General features: G+C 36.9%; 1 protein-coding gene across 16 annotated transcripts in view; it reads left to right on the top strand.

Annotated features, from left to right (window-relative positions):
* The window catches only part of NAALADL2 (N-acetylated alpha-linked acidic dipeptidase like 2), a 441,985-nt gene that overhangs the window by 170,537 nt on the left and 255,716 nt on the right, over window positions 1–15,732 (top strand). The window lies entirely within an intron of this gene.

The following is a 15,732-nucleotide window of genomic DNA, read 5'->3' as shown; positions in this document are numbered from 1 at the left end:
TGAGCTCTTCTGTGATTTTAATTACCTCAGCACCTTCTGTTTGTTTCTTCTGTGTTAACATGGGTGATATATGCATCAACATAAAGGAACTCTTGGATCATGAGATGTGATAAAGTAATAGTTTTAATCCTGAAGCTGCACGAAAATCTTCTTGTGAAAGGAGATAGTACAAGTAGTTTGTATCACTCACAAAGTATAGCTGCAAGTCCTGTTTACATCAATTACAAATGGGGATGCTCAAGCTTCTTACCCGCCTTTTAAAAACTGAATTTGCCTGTTTTTCTGCAATTAAAAACATTGTCTTTTTTTTTTTTCTCATGTGATTCCCAGTAAGTATTGCAGACAAAAATATCTGGTGTTCGCTAAATGTAGTGCATGCAAATGTATGTAGAATATATTAGTACTGGAGAAGCATCATATTCAATGCAAGTGAGTTGCCCACATCCGTATCTGGAATGTGGGCAAAATTTCATGCAAAAATATTAGAATGCATTTTGTTACTTCATGTTCACAGTCACTGTTGCAAAGAAATTTAAATAAGATTGAATATGGTAACAGCCTATCTTTTAAGAAGTCATGACGGCATTACAGCAATTGTGCTGTATGCTATTTTTATCACCCTTTCTTTATGTTCATGCTCACATGTACACAATTCCAGTACAGTGTGCCAGAAGGGGATACAGAAACGTAGCTGGTGTTCACAGGAGCAGCGCAGCGTAGTGCAGCTCAGCTCCTCGTGGAGCTCCAGCACTGTCAGTCCTTCCTGTGCTGCCCCGGAGGCTGTGGATGCCTGTGTTACTGCAATGTAAATGTTAACAAACATAATAAGGAAACATTGAAACTGTGTACATAACTTTATATATATATATATATATGTATATATATATATGTATATAAAAGCTTTTTAAAGTCTGTTGGTTATTTGCATTATAAATGTTATTTTGAGAAGTTTTTTTAATGGTTCAAAATGCTGTCCCTTAAAATTGCACCACGTCCCTTTATGTGCAGACACTCTGCTCCTGGAAGGCTCCTTTGCCATCAGAGGAGGTAGCTGCCTTCCTCAGCTTCATCCCCACGTGCCACCTCTGACCATTAATGCAAATTGGAGGCCAGATGAGAGTTGCTCTGGATTTAAATTGGTGCAACTCAAAGCAGAATCTGTCTCCAGTTCACGTTAACAACTGCAAGCAGGAGAAGCCGCCTGAACGGATAGAGAGCTCTAATGAGACCGTGCTCCTTCACCCGTGGCCATATCTGTGCCACCTAATCTCTCTTCTATGCAATTAAATGAACTTGATTCAACAGTTAGTATTTTCAGTTAAATTCAGAAAAGAGCGGAGATGAGAACAAACGAGGAATCATATTTGCATGTTTAAAAGTCTTTCTCTCTAAAATCAGTGCTTACTTTTTTTTCTTGGCAATTGCACTTAATTGTTCCGTGGCATGCACAGCTGCCCTTCAGGGACGGTGGAAGGCACTCTGTCTTTTCAGTCTTGCTTCCTGGAGCACCTGAGGCATTACAATAACACACGCCTGCTGGTGCCTTTTTATTCAAAGGAAGTTCAAATAAACACCAAGAGATTATCTGCTCCTCCAGACAGCAGTTAGTGGCAGAGTGAGATTTCCACGTAAAGGCACTGTCTGTCAGAAAAGCAAATAGAGGATGCTGTGATTTTTGTATGCTTGACTAAGGGCAATATTTATTTCATCATTTGAGAGCTTCCATGAAGGACGTTATTCCCATTGTGAGTGTCAAAAGGTATCTTCAGCGTCTTGCGGCAGATACCCTAAACTCCCTTCTTTGATAAAGTACCTTTTGTCAGCAAGTGTGTATGTTGAAAATTAGCAGTTCCTTCAGTACTAAAACCTTGACATTGAATATAATTGAGGAGGTTAGTGTCAGCATGTTCATAAGTATTACCTGTCATTTGAAATATGACAGCGCTATAACTGCGGGACCTTGGGGACTTTAGTGTGCTGGCACTGCCATCTGACTGCCGTGGAGTCGGTGAGACAGCCTTCGCAGCGACTTCGACCCTGAGATAATTAACGTGGCCCCAGAGGCTTCTGCCTTTTGCTTTTGTGCACTTGTTGTTTAATAAGATGCTTGTTGCTCTGCTCGCCTCTGATGCGGTAGTGTGCCTTGAGGGACACGGGGTCCTTCAACTTCTGCCACAGTGGGTTCAGGTAACGTGGTCTCTGCATCCATTTCTTTCATTTCTAGCGAATGAAAATATTATCGTCAATTAACCGGCTATACTTGGTGGCTTGCGTCGTTTCTGAGAGGATGCATATATTTACGCAGTAGGAGAAGGCGGCAAAGGAGAGGAAGGAATGTTTGAAACCTGAATTGTCTTCTGGCACTTGAATTGTACAATGATGTCGGATGGTAAAATGTCATAATGGGATCCAGAAATGAAAGGCCGAATGCAGAGCTTCGGGGCATGATGAGCGAGGTGGTGGCGCTCGCTGTCCCAGCGGCATGGCCTCGGGGTGGGACGCTATCAGCAGCCTGGCACAGACATGTCTTCAGTCGCTGCTGTTGGTTGGGACCACAGCCTGTGCTTCATAAATTCTTTTGTGGTGCATCACTGAAAGCAAAACGAGCTCTTAACAAAAAAGGCTAAAAAACAGAGCTGGAAAGTTTGAAGTATCTATGTGAAGACAAGCTGAACAACGGTTGTTTTTTTTCTCTTCTGAATACTTTTTCACTCTGTGAAACGGTGCTTTGCAAAGGGTTTTGCAGAATTTGGCTGCGTTGTTCCAAATACATTCATGCTAATACATCGACTCACATGGCTGAGCTTATTTTTGAGTATCTTAAGAACTCAAAGCAACAACAATAAATCTAAATAATCAATTTCGGTGGATGGCATTATTGAGCCAGAGTGCTTTCACAGAGGTGCATTTCAGTCATATCAAAAGCTTTGCAAGGTCATCTTGCTTTCAGGGATTTTTTTTTCCTTTTTTTTTTGTTTTTCTTTTTTTCTACCCGGTTAAACAAAGCTTAGAATATTCTCATTTGGTTACTTCAAAAAATCTACTTTTTAAAATGCATTTATATCCAAAAGATACAGAAAGTACAACTAACATATCCTGGAGTGTACAACCCCTGAGAGCTGTAGTTACGGTGTGTAACTTTGATTTTGTCATATAAGAACAGACAAAACTGGAAAGATGTCTCATTACAACCATTTGGTTTGAAATACTTCTGATCTGCCTTGCTTGTAGGGAATATCATTCATAATTAGAACTGGGAATCAATGGAATGTAATATTGAACTGTGAGTTTGGCCATTTTAGAGAAATGCTTTTAGTAAAGGAGCTTGGAAAATACTATCAAATAAATGCTGAAAAGATTACAATATAAAACACAATACATCTGCAAGGACTGGCAGTGTAGTAACATATTTCAAGTTCCTTAGTGCATTATTTCCATTGTCGTGATACAGAATGAAAGAGGGAAATACAGCAGTTTTGTTCTAATAATCCAGCGCTCATTCAGGAGTTAAAGCCAAGATGACTGAAATCTACAATATACTAAAGACTCGTAACACAAAAGAACGGGAGAATGAATATAAATATCTTTTCAGTTATAGACATTAGGCTTTTATTGTATAGTCCACCATTAGGCATAAAACATATGAGAAAACTGTCTGCATTAGGCTATTGAAATTGTACTGATTTACAGCTCTCCTGTACTCTCACTTTGCAAATATTAAAGGAAAAAAACTGAAAGTGTATTGAGAATTTTATGTTAGTACATTCGTCTTTGACTTTTGTTCAGGAGTGCTGTGTGTTTGGCTGGTATGAACTTTTTTTTTGTTTTTTTTCTAAAGCACAACTCCAGCATTTATTGTTTAGTTGTAACCTGGCTGTCTAGAAAAGCAGGAGTGTGATGCATCGTTCTTTCTTAATATAATGCTCTCATTTCCCTTTAAGAATAGTGCTGTAGCTTTAAATATACATCTTAAAAACTTTGGCTCATGTGGAAGGGAATGCACTGAACAAAAGAGTTCATGTTTACCGGGAGTGTTGGTAAAATAGAGTTGACTGAAAAAACATGTAAGTGTTCAGATAATTCCAAGTTGATCCCTTTTTGCTTAAAAACTTTTTTTTTCCTGTGAAGGTAATTATGGGAAATAAGTTGATCAACTGTGGCTAATTGAAATTAATTATTGCTTGGATTTCAATCAGCAGTGACAGAAGACTTAAATGTTCAAAAGAATGTACAAACTCAAGGTCTACTGGACCTTATCCAAAGCTCATTGAAATTGGTGGGACTGTTCCCACCAGGCTCAGCCAGCTTGGAGCCCAGCTGCTCAGGCATCTTGGGTTGCACACTGCTTTAATTCTGCCTTGGCTTCTGTTCTGAGGCTGCAGGTTCTTTAGTGGGGCTTAGTCAAATAGATAAAGAACATCATAGGATCTCAGAGGGCTTCCAGTGGTGGAAAGAAACACACTGTACTGATAGATGCTCTTTTTCACAAAACCATTTATCTTTTATTTATCTGAAAACTATGAAGTTCTTGCTATTTTCCCAGTAAATGGTGGAAAATAGCTAGAATTAAATGAGTAAAATTAACAGTAATAAAGTTAGGGAAGCATGAAATTAAAAAAGTGATTGCCGTAATAAGGTGTAAAAGTTTTCCAGAAAGAAATCATACCCTCTTGATTTGGTGAAAAACAATATTAGTACTACTTATTAAAGAGGAATGCATTTATATTATCAGTATCTCATCTGCAAGGTCTATATACTTTTTGGATTTACCTGCTCTGTTCTATTTGACTACTTCAAATTAACACACTTAATTGCTAATCAATTTGTCCTCCTCATTTTAATGATAGGTAAGTATTGCTAGCTTTGTTTTAGAGCTGAGGCTTACGAGAAACGTAGTCAGGATCTGTTAAAAAGGGCTTTAATTTTAGGTGCTCAAAGTTGTGTAGGCTTACAAAAGGGGTTAGGTGCTTGCCAATATCTCAAATAGCTTTGTTTACTGCAGTGTGCAGTCTTATCCAATGACACATCAATACAAAATATGTATGCAGTGTTTGCAACAGGGCCTCCTCACCCATCCAGCCCTCCAAAGGACAGCATGCTTCCAAGGACGCGGGGAAATGCTTATTCTTGCTTTTTTACTTTTGCCCACAAATACTGATGTGCTCTCCACAAAGCAGAATGACTTTAACAAGGGGTGGAAGAGAAGTATGAGTAAAGGAAAAGGAGTGTGGGGCAAGACTGAACTTAGAGGTTGCAATTTAGTAGTTCTTTGTTATTGCAAGAGATGGGGTTGGGTCTGAATTTGGCTCTGCAGAAACCAGAGAACTTTGGGGGCTTGTGCTTAGGTCAAGAGAGAAGCAAACCAGCTGAGGGAGATCCTTGTCTCCATCAGTCCTAGAGCTGTTCCATATGGCACTCGGCATGTCAATCCTGCCCAAGTGTAACTTCCCCCGATGATATCTGGGATTTACCAGTGGAAGATTGAAGTAGCCCAGTGAAATTTTGGTTCAAGAATGGTCAGCAGACCAGCAAGAAAATCCTACCTTGTGTTAAACAAACCGTGCGTCTTACGGCAGTGTTAGTTTTTTTGTATACAAACATGATTGATTACCGTTTCACTAAAGTAATAATAACTGAGTAACTGCTGAGATTCGTTTTCCCAGGGATCTTCATTAAAATGCAGATAGAAATATCCCAATAAACCTAGAGAAGATATTCAAGGGAGTATTATTTTAATAGACTGTTTTCATGAAAATAACTTTTTCTTTGAATTAGCAATTGAGCTCCCTTCAGATGGTCTCCTTTTACAGCTCTCTAGTTGGCTGGTTCATTTGGTTTTGAACAGCTCTAACAGATCTGGAGAAGCTGAAAAGCTTGATAAGGTCAGAATAGTGAATGCCTGCTGAAAACAAGTCTTATTCACTAAAAATGCATCTAGTTCTTTGAATACATTTCTATTCATCTTTTTTATCTCCATGTTAGAGTTTCACATCTTATATAGAAATGTCATCACATCTTTTTTTGAATATTGAGCTTTGCAGAGCTGATCTTTGTTGTTTTCTTGGTTCTTGCCCTTTTAATAACCTTTAAATATAGGTTCACTCCTTGCTGGCATACCAGTTACTTTGCCATGAGGATTTTAAAAGGAACTCTTACAGAAGGAATACTGTGTTCTGGGCAGCCTTACATTTCCTGTGTGCTATTATCTGAGTCGCATCAGCTCAGTGGCACATTAAGTAATACACTGTCATATTCTGTTGTTATGGAGCGGTTCCCATGAACTAGCATTAGTTGTATCTTATGTAATAAGCCTATCTTTAGACTGATGTGCAGGCTTTCACATTCAGAGTCAGGCAGGAACATAGGTGATGTTTCATTTCTAGCATTATGTCCATTTTTTATGCACATAATGTAATCAGCACTTGGGAAGTGAATGCTGTCGCTTTTCACGCGTGTTAAAAGAAGATAGCATTTCTTCAACAAAACCTATTCTGAAAAAAAAAAATGATGGGGAGAGAAGCAGAATGCTTCCATTTGTGCAATTGTAGTGGTCCAAGTGGAGATATATATGTATTTTTAAAATCCTAATCTGTAACAAAATATAATAGCCTGCTGCCCTGCAAGAGATCGAGACTTTTCTTAGATATCTACTGCCATTGGCAAAAAGTAGCACAGTCTGCGTGACCTTTGAAGATCACTAATTTCTTTGTTAGAGTGCAGAGGGCATGGATGTCATAGAGCACTTTCTGTTAAACGGCACATATTACTTCAATATCAATGTCACACTGTCAAAAAGCGGCACTTTGTTAAGATAATGTGACCTTTAGAATAATAATCTTTCAGTCCTTTATTCTGTCTTTAGTACTGTGAATCTGTGCTTTAATTCTTAATGCTTTCGATAAAGTAGGAATAACACAGTTGAAGTATTTTTGTTATTTCCCTTCAGCTATGTAAGATACATTTCTTCATAAATGGCACAGGTGTCATTTTGTCTGTGAAAAACTTTTGTTTGCTGACTGGAAACTGTACATCTATTCTAAAATGTAAATTGTGTAAGCATTTGCATACTTTTAAAAAAGAGGGATGGGGGTGGAATCTGATCTAATGGGTATCAACTGCTTTCCAATGGCTTTTATAGAGGGGAGAGAGGGGCCAAAATTGCCCTATGAGATTTGCGCGAGGTTGTGTGTTGCAGGAACAGAAGATGCTGTGCTTGAAACAGTAGTTATTTTAAATAAGAATGTGAGACCAGGTCCATGTTAGACATACAGGTCTGACTGAATGCTAATGATACTATCTACTATTGTTTTTAACATTAAATTCCGAAGGTGTTTTTAGTGTGTTGTGGTTATTTTTTGAGAAACCCCAGCTTTAAGATTTTTATTCTTAATCAGTCCTGATTTAGCACTCTCTGAGTCACAGGTTTGGCTCGGTTGATTTCCCATCTTGCTTGGAGCTGCCCCATTGAGCGTGAATCACACAATATGCTTTGGGTCAAGGAAGCAGACTTGTGCGTTTCAATAAACGTGTTGGTTTTAGAAGTTACTGCCCCCCCCTTTTTTTTGAATAACAACCAAATTTAGCTGTCTTGCTCTGCTTATCTGATGAGATTTGTGTTTTAGTAATTTTTTTCCTTCTATTATGAGGCCTATAGTCATAGGATAACATCCTACTACTAGAAGTGGGAACCAGAGGTGTGCTTGATGACTTCTTCAACCTTGCAGTGGTGATATAATTCCAGATGAAGTAGAAATACAATAGAAAAATACAGTTTAGTAGCTGCACTCTTTAATTTTTTAATCAAAATTCTAGAAATGTTCACATCACTGTAGAGAAAAGCATTTTCACAATACAATCAGCTGTTTAAAAAGCATGGTTCTCTGCAGTAATGTTACAGTTTTTTTTAAATCTTATAATTGTACATAGGCCTTAAATTTCAAATACAAAGATATTTGTAAGCTGACGTTTAAATACCATTCTGAATTGTCACAGAATCCCTATATAAAGTTTCAGCATTGTTATTGTACTTGTGTAACCAAGTAAAAATTCATGCTGAAATTTGAAAAGCATAGTTTATGTTCCTTCTCAAAAATGTTAAAGAAACAAAACCAAGTATGACATTTTATTTTGTGCATGCATAAAATTTGAATGTTGGGTCATATGTTTAACAGCAGCTGTTTAAGTCTTATGTGACTTTGCCACTTTTTTTTTCCTTCAATATGTAGTAAAGTTTAGTAAGATTTCTGAGAGACATTCACTTTTTAAGCTCCTCTACATTTTAAAATTATGAAGATTTACAAAAAAGTTGATCTTGTGTTTCAGTATCAGAAACAATCCCCACAAGGATGGGTTCCTGAGAGGAAACTCTGTTAACCTGTCAACAAAAATTTCAGAAATGGAGATTATCAGAAACCTTGATTATTTTTTTTATTTATTCTTTTCCAGAGGAAGAGAGATTATATAATGCAATTCAGATAAAAAAGCTTAATTTTTTTCCTAATGGTTATGTGTATGATTATTGCTAACAGAAAGCTTTTAGGCCTTCTAACGTCTTCGATAAAAAAAAAATCTCATGTCTGCAAATGTTTCCTACTGTTTCCAAATGTATTGCAGGACCATAAAAAGCGCTGGAGAAAGAATAGGCACAAGTAATGATAGCTTATTCTCATAAACCTTTTAATATCTTAAACACAAATACTGGACACCTGGTAGATGTATAGATTTTGTTAAACCTAATATTTTAGCTCAGGGAACCCATTTGGCACTTAAAGTGAATCTCCCAGATGGTAACAATATCATTAAAAATTCATCGTATAACCACTGGACCTGCCTTTAAAGACTTTTGAACCGCTGAGGCTTTCTAATTGTACATTGTTGCTCTAGTTCACCAGTGAAGCGAATCCAATGACTTTTTCAGCATATGGCCTACTTCTGCTAATGAAAGTACAATTTATTCACTTCAACATATAGATTGTAAAACTAATCTTCTGGTTGACACATTATGCTCTTCCGCATGTTTAACTTACACTTCTTTGGCTTAGTGAAGATACAGTAAATCAGAAGAGACACATCGATCAACTAGGCATCATTTAAAATGCAATTAGCGTTTCGGACGGGAGCTCCGCCGGCATCAGGCAGCAGGCCGCGCCGCTGGGCCCGCACCAGGCATGAGTTTGTCCCCTCGTGCTCTGTAGGGATCTTCAGCATTCAGGGACTAAGAAACAACACGACAGAATTACGAATAATGTTGTCTTTAAAAAGAAGCCTGTTTATTATTTTCATCTTTTCACAAAATATTTTTTTCTCAACTTTTGTTATCTTATTTTGAAAGAAGGCAGATTTTACCTGTTCCAAACAGCCTCCAGCTGCTACTACTTCCAATGTAATCATGGTGCATCTTCTTGTTTTGCCATGAGAAATATAGTCATGGCACTTGAGTGCTTTATCCAAATAGTTTTTGAAACCTTGGTGATGCCATTTCATTGTGTGTGTGTAAAGCCTACAGGCTACATTAGAATCTGCTCCATCGCTTCCTTCAGTTTAAACGCAGCCAGCTTTCACTTGCAAAGTTTACACAGCATGTGATAAAACCTAGAGTGGGAACGAAGTGATGAGTGGGTGTAACCCACTCCATTGCCTCACCATTCCTCCATAGGGAGACAGCAAGCATCTCGTTTGTCGGAGTAACAGGCGCTCGGGCTATTGCCAATGGGGAGAAAGGGAGAAAACTGGCAGGCTGAATGGCATCAGTCGTCTGCTAAAGGTATAGGAGGCATTGGAGAGAGACTTTAGACTTGGAGGTAATAGGAATTGCTTTTTAGATATTGTTTATTTTCTTGGTTTAGGGGTAGCATTACCACTTCATTACCAATTCATTCACTGATGGAGTTTTTACCTTTGGGCTTTCTTGTTCCTACTTACTGCTATTCACTTTCCTGAAATAACTTTAGGATGGTGAAATTCATCAGAAAACACTGGGACCTTCATTTGTATTGGATCTGTCAGTGCTGAAGGTGGAAAAATACATCAGCCGGCTCTTGATTTACTTTTCACTTGCTTTCATGGGCATGTTAGCTCATTTTGGCCTCCAGCTGCAACGAGGCGGCGTTGAGGCTGGTATTGCAGCCAGGGGAGCAAAGATGCCATCAGCCCCAGTGCTGCTCTTCTTTGGGCCGCATGAGGGACAGTCCTTGCTGCCAGTAATGTGGCTCCACTGGGCAGAGGCTCCTCACAAATAAACGGTGTGGCCTCGTGCTAGGAGGTCCGTGTGTCCTGTTGGATATCTGTATTTGCCACAACTACCTATATTCATATTCATATATATATATATGTTGTCCGGCTACAGCAGCTTTAAGTCTGTTCAGGGTCATTGTAATAATCAGAAACGAAATATATATCGGCACTAAATACTTAAACCTAACAGCTGTTACTGTCAATATCATGTCCGAATAAGGAATTTGTTGCCACAAAAGTAGTTCAGCAATTTTCAGCTTTTTAAGCATATACGGAATAAATACAAATTATCTGGTATATAGTTATTGAAAATGTATGCATATAGTTGTATATAAATTTGTGTGTACTTCAGTAAATTGAATAATTTATGCACAAAGTATCAGACATTCTTTTTAAAAAACAAAGCACAGCACAGATGCAGCAGGACATGCAGAGGGTTCTAATTAGACTCTCTGACTTCAGACTCTTGTCTTTTCACAACACTCCGTTGTAGACAGCATTGAAAGGTAACTTAAAGGTTCATTAAGCAGCATTCAATTAAAAAAAAGCTAATTGTCTTATGTGGCCAATGCACCATTACACTCTGAACTAGTATGTCATATTTATTAAAATTTGATGTTCACTGCCTTCCTTTTCAAGTCACAGGCGTAAAAAAAAATAATATATGGAATTTATATATTGTTTTCATTGTGAGGTTTATCTTAACATATTTTTCTCAGTTTATCTAGCATTTCAGGCTATAAGTCATAAACCTGCCTGGAATACCTCTGGGGATTTTGATGTTTCTACATCAAAGTGACCTTTTGTGATGATGCTTTTTTTTGTTTGTTTGTTTTAACTTATAGGGGAACAAATTGTAAGAATCAGAAAATAAAATTAAAGGAAACAGTTGTAAATACTTCTTTACCCTACTTCTTTTATGCCATTTACATATACAATAAAAACTAGAAAAAAAAAATAGTGTCGCAAAGGCAAGGTGACGCTCCAGTCCACTGTGCTGCTGTTTTTCTTCTGTGTATTAAAAAAGAGAAGCAGAGCCCAAGCTGGAACTGATTGGGTGCACAACTTCAAGATAAGTTATCTTCTTGGTTTATGAAATTTAACATTAAATAACAAAATATGTTTCATTTGATATTCAAATGAATACATCAATATTTGATATATTGATGTATTCCACAATCACAAACTCAATTTTTATAATCCATTTATGTTTTGGAGTTTGCCGAGAAATGGAACTGACCAAAAGTAATGCAATGAAACTTGGCATGTTGAGCTATGTAAATCATAAGACTGCTTTTTTTCTTCGAATCACGCAACTAGTTATGGCATTTTTAGTCAGGATTCAATTAGTGACTTTGTTTCATAGATAAATGTATGTCTCTGTACATAGTATTAGTAGTAATTAGTAAAAAAAAAAAAAGTTAAAATAAATAAAATTATGGTTTACATATAATGGCCCTTGAAACTACTTGACCTTTACATAAAACAAAACTGTTTTATTACAAAATGTACATACTATGTGTATGTTTGTATTATTGTGGGATAAACATTTCACAACCATTTATTCTATGCTATCCTCCACCCCTTTTTTTGTGTGTATTGTAATGTCTTAGTAGAACACGTAACATAAAGCCAGCAGTGATTGGGACATGCTATCTGAGTCTCACAGTGACAGTTCCCTGAATATTCAGATTCATTTGCATTTACTTTCTTACACATTTATGCTTCAGTTTCTGCACATAATGCAAAGGCTGATTCATCTGTGACATAATTCCAAACCCTTAACCTAAGATGACTTCCACTGACTTAGCATATTGCCAGTCAAACCGTATGTATTTTATCTCAGCATCTTTGACTTTTTTTGAATTAGCGGTTTGTTTTCTGAAACTCTGAAGTTGCTATAACATTTGAGAGATCCCTTTTTCTCCTTCAGCTTTCCTTTGCGTATGCAGTATGTTAAGTAGACCAACACAATCTAATCTTATTTCATTCTCTTATTTGCATCTGTTTCTTATTTATCTCTGGTATCATGCTTGTATCATGCTTCTGCAATATGATTTTGTATCATTTATGCTTCTGCATAAATGAAGAATTAAGAAGACTAACGTTTCTTTAATGCTTTCACACTTCAGCAGTATCAGTGGTCTTTTCTGATTCAAGGTCGTATCTTGAGCATACGTATTTCTGACCTCGTTGTACCTGTAGAACTAATGATAAATTTTCCTGTTCAGTTACATAATTATAGTTATTTTCTTGTCTTAGATAACTTGTAGTTTATGCTGCTATTTTTTTTTTTTGATATCTGAAATGTTGCGATAGGAATAAAGTGGTATAAAGCTTCTTGTTTATTGCTGCTTCAAACTACAGAGTAGGTATGTGGAAAATCATTGCAAGTTCAACAAAAACTATTACACTGCATTTAAAAACTTAGACTGGACATTGCTTATTCCATCCTTCTTTCTTTTCTTTGGATCATGAATTATATTTGCTCGTGTTTGGAATACTTTGTTCATGTTCTAGGAGTTGCGTAATTAAATTATTACCTGCAGTATCACCATCTGCTTACATGTTTGTGAGCCATTTCTAACCTGTGTATGTACACTTCATGGTTTCAAGGAAGTGCCAAAAAAGCAGCAAATGTACTCAGCAGATGGACTGAGCATCTCACACCCTCCAAGCAGTCAGTCTTGACTTTTCTGGGTGTAAGTAAGCATATTCTGTATGAATCTAATTATTTTCTTTCAAAACGTAGTGTGGAGGTTTTTATAGTTTTAAAAATAAAATATACCTTCTAGGATGAAGGCACGTTCAAGTTCATGCCTGTGGGTAAATGTTTCAGAGGCATACAGGCAAGCATGTTGTCCAACAAAAAGAAGTGCATGACTTCAGTATAGAGGAAAAAAATACAGATATGAAATCTGCATGGAAGAGGAACATGAGAAGTAAAATCTGTCTCCAGTGAAGTAATAGAAGAGCACACTCCCCAGCTGTAGTGTGGGTGGTGGTTAATTGTATGTCTGTAGAGAGCTGTTCATGAAGGTCTTTGGAAACCTCTATTGGTTCCAGATCTGTTGCTGAGTGGATTATGGTTTATAGGGGTATTGCTGTAATACCAGCCTACCTTACAAGGAAACTGGATACTTGTTAATTGACTGAGTACTCGCTGCTTGCAAAATGTCGCATCTGTTGCCAATAGACTAAGACTTTGGTCTTAAGTTACATCTTGTCTCAGGCCAGAATCAGTCTTCATTTTTCATTAAAATTAAGAAAGTAAATAGTGAAAAGTCTTGGTGAGAATAGTCTTATTAGTTTAAACGAACAAAACAGAAAACACTTTCAGTTGTTAATAATAAAAGCCGTGATGCATGATGGAAAATTATTGCTGGGTCAATTCTGCTGGACTTAGTGTATGGCTCAGAGAAACAGAGCGTACTAATTTCCTTTAATACTGTCAAGAGTTAAGGAGCCCCAGCAGTGCACAGGTGGAGTTTGTTATATGTCAAAACCAAAACATGATCATCTCAAACATATGTGGGCTAGGAATTTCATAGATCGGGCAACCTGTGGAGGAAACATTATTAATCTTGGACCATAGACCCAAACTGGAAATTCTTAATTGGCTCATTAAGTGACAATTAATTCTGTTTTTTCTTTGGCTGTATGAATAATCTAAGTTGTGATGGTGCCGTAAGAGGTTTTTGCTCACAGTACTCTGTTATGTAACACGTGCAATTTCTTGCTCATTTTGCAGTCATTTTGACCTTGATAAAACGGATGCTGTTTTCAAAGCCATCGAGCCCCTTCCTTCAGTGCTGTATTCAAAAACTCTGAAGTTAATACCCTCTCTATATTTCATACCCTTTATATTTATTTTTCGGATTCTCATTAATTTAATAGATGGCAGTCCTCCTTTCCTCTTTGCTGAGATATCACTATGGAGGACAAGCACCTTTTAACTTTAATGCCTAATGTTAGATGTGTACTTACAGGTACCCACTCAGTAATAGTGCCTGAAGTGAAGTGTTCTCCTTTCCCACACACAAAGTTCCGTATGCAGTCATTAAAACTGTCAGGAGTTTTTTGATAATCTACATCTATAATGAGAGAGTCATCTCTTCATTTCAATGATAACTACAAAAATGCTTTTAGAACAGAGGTCAGCGTCTTTTATCTGATTTAGTATTTGAGATCACCCAGCAGCTTAACAACCAGCCTGGATGTAAATTCCCATTTTCCAGCTCTTTGTGGTAGTCTGCTCTAGGTAACAAAGCTTACGGGCATTTAGCCAACCATCTTTTGAAGTGTCGCATCTGCCTGTTTTGACATTAATCCATAAAAATAAATTCCATATGTAGCCCAAATACTGGTCTTTGTGGGTCCCAAATTACAATGGGAATAATTGAAATATTTACTTTCATGTCCCAGATGGTAACTGTGGTAGATAATTTCATTCGCTGCAATTATTTTCGACTAAGTTTAGCAGTGGAAGAAAAAAATCCAGGATAGTTTTGTAATGGCATGCAGTCTTTAATTGGCTAAACTGGAGGCTTAATTATTTCCAAGATGTAAAAGCAAAGGAAAAACAAAAATGGATTACAGGTCTGAACAGGTTTACGGACAGCTTACACATTATTTGCATGGTGATGTGACATAACGGTTGCTTTGGGGTTATTGTCTTTATATTCAGTGTGGTAGGCTTTTGACGTGACCGTAACATTTATATTTGGGACTTTTTTGGCAAAATTATGAAGATAGGTAATGGTACTGACAGTTTTTGTTCAAGTAGATTCTGACCATGCATTTTGGAGTAGATAGCTGTGAAGTTAGTCTTCGAATCTTTATTCAGTTAAATTAAGCTGAGTTGCAGCTTTGATGTGTTTTTAAAGAGAAGAAATAAAATATTAAATAATGTAACAAATATATGTGAAAAGTACTGTAATTGTAATGATTTTGTTTGCATTATTGGTATAAACCTAGTTGTTTCAGGCTGTATTTCGGTAGTGTCAATATTCGGTGATGAAGCAGTGGTTAATGACTTACTGAGTTTTACATTTGCATGCCTTTTGTCTGACATTTAGTCTCAAAACAGTGTTCCGTTTAAGTGCTATTGAAGGTCTTTTATTTTTAATAATGTCCTTGTTCATCAATAAATTATGAAAGCCATGAGCTGTACTTAAAATAGCTCAGAGTGTTTCTTAATACCTTTAATACATACAGAAATTATAGGTATGCCTGTGTATCTAAAATAAAGGGAATTGTGTGTACACACTACTGGAGAAAAAAAAAAAAGAGCATTCAACGTTTTGCTCTTGAATTTTTCTTAATATACAAACTACTTTCTAATGTGAGTTCTTGCTTCATCTTAATTATAAATTTAGTCATTTTAAATTTTTCATTAGCTTGGGTGACTTTTCACTTGAGACTGATTTGCCTCTCTCTCCTTGATGTAAATCACGGAAAACTTTGTAGTATGAAGCTCAGTGGAAGACAGTTCACTGC

The sequence above is a fragment of the Anser anser genome, assembly GCF_964211835.1.
Source record: "Anser anser genome assembly, chromosome: 9".
NCBI lineage: Eukaryota > Metazoa > Chordata > Aves > Anseriformes > Anatidae > Anser > Anser anser.
Note: the sequence above shows the minus strand (reverse complement) of the source record. Positions and strands in the feature narration are given on the sequence as shown.